Genomic DNA, 2060 nt, shown 5'->3' with positions numbered 1-2060 from the left:
CCTGAGGAATTAACAGTTTAGCAATCTAACTGTATCTCCCCACAAACTGCAGCAGTTCCTCCTTGTGTTAACAGTAAAGAATTTCCTAACGAGAACATAACTTGTGCCAGGAATAAAGGCACATTCCACCACGAGTTGCTACACCGTGTTGCAGGGCAGCTGTTAGCTGTGGTTTTGATAAACCCAAATCTCCTGGAATCTGACAAACAGAAATAAGTACTTGCAGAAGACTAATTCAGGTCCTAACACAAACTGCTCTCTGAAAAAGCTAAGCTTGTGAACACAGAGAATGGGAGTAGATTTGGTATCAGTACTGCTGCCAGTGCTCTGTAGTCCGGCCACGTCTGGTATTCAGCCTGCCTAATTAAAATAGGAGTGCAGGGTCATGAGTGGACTAAAAATACATCCTCATAATCTTAAATACACAAGAGTACAAATGAGGAGTTTAAAGCAAATTACTACAGGTTTTGAAAGGAGTCCTTTTCCCTTTAACACAGTCCTGTCAGGGGCCTGGATTTAAGCTGATGGATGCTCCGACTGGGCCCTTACGCTCTTTCAACAACAGCGTGTCCGTCATGGATTCCCCCACAAGTTAGATCTGGAGCAGCTTATCTAAGCTTCAGGGATAACCTGCCAAGTAGGCTAGGTAGTAAACTGCTATTCTCTTGTTTAGCCGAGCATTTATGCAGCCATTTCGGTGTGAGAAAAGGAGTTTGGTACATATTTGATACATAGATGGCACATACACGATATATTGGGAACATATGACATACATAAACATGCATGCTTCTGCACTCTCCTACTCACAAATCAGAGCGTCACTACACAACAGACCGGACAAAATACAGACGTAAGGAAAAGGTACCAGCTCCAAAGAATTTACAGCTCAGTTTGAAAACTAGTATCAGCTAAAATACAGASAGGTAGATGGGAGACTACCAGGGGAATTAAAAGAATCTTCTGAGTTATAGCAAAAAATTCTAAAGGATCAGATTGTACTTAAGATATATATAGCCTATATTCCTAACTGTGAAGGCGTAGATAATGCTGATTTATAGGTATGAGTTTAATTCTTTGCCACTTAAATCAATGAGTACTTTCTCACTAATCTCTATGGGCTCAACAATGATACTGAGATTTATCCATATTTCAAGAGAGATTTTAATATGATGGTCATTGAGCCTGTTGATTCTCTGCAGAGAAATCTATCAGAGATCAAAGCACTCAATAAAATCCAGGCTGATACCACTTCGTTTGTGATAGCTAAGAAAGGCAGGTAAGAAGTCTACCTATCACCTCTGCTGTTGCGTTTATGAATTACCAAACCCAATCTCATTCCCAGATGCTTAGTGTCCTTTTTGACTTAGTCCAGGGACAGCACTCCGTAACTCCCAAGACACAACTCACCATCAAGCAACTTCTGGGCTGCTTCTGCATCAACAACAGATCTTATACTTATCTGGCCCTCCTTAAATCCCTGTCTGGTAGGGGAAGAAATCTGAAGAGCCTCTGGGATTTGAAACCTTCACTGCTCTATTGCAAAAGGGCAAGTTTTCCCTCAACCTAAACATTAATATTTTGAGAAATTTAATGACATACAGGTTTCAGTCTTTCAAAAATGAGGTCTTCATCCTATCAGTATTTTATACCCATTCAGTGTTCAGATTACATGGAAAATTTTAGTTATCCTTCCCAGCATGAACTTATTGAAAAAAATGAAATGAAAACAAAAAATAAATAACAGGCAGCTGCAAGTGGTATCAAAAAATCACTGCCTCAAGATGAAAGTGCAGCTGTTAACCTCTCTGTGATTCTAATACTCTGTTGCGTTAATCTTCTGAAGCTACTTGCTGTTGGAAAAATAAAGTCACATATATAAAAAACAGTACCTTTGGACAGTTTAATTGTACAAAGAAGAAATAAACTGGGACTAAAACCCTAGATTGAAAATGCTGACTTATAGCATAAAGTGGGAAGTTATTTCTTTCCTCATTGCTTCAGTTTTAACTACTTGACTTGAACTATATAAAAGGTTTGGTTTTAAAGATCAGTTTTTTTTG

The sequence above is a fragment of the Rhea americana genome, unplaced genomic scaffold (assembly GCF_003343005.1).
Source record: "Rhea americana isolate MKP2758 unplaced genomic scaffold, rheAme1 scaffold_30, whole genome shotgun sequence".
Lineage (NCBI taxonomy): Eukaryota > Metazoa > Chordata > Aves > Rheiformes > Rheidae > Rhea > Rhea americana.
The sequence above is the reverse complement of the archived record's forward strand: the minus strand, read 5'-3'. Positions refer to the sequence as shown.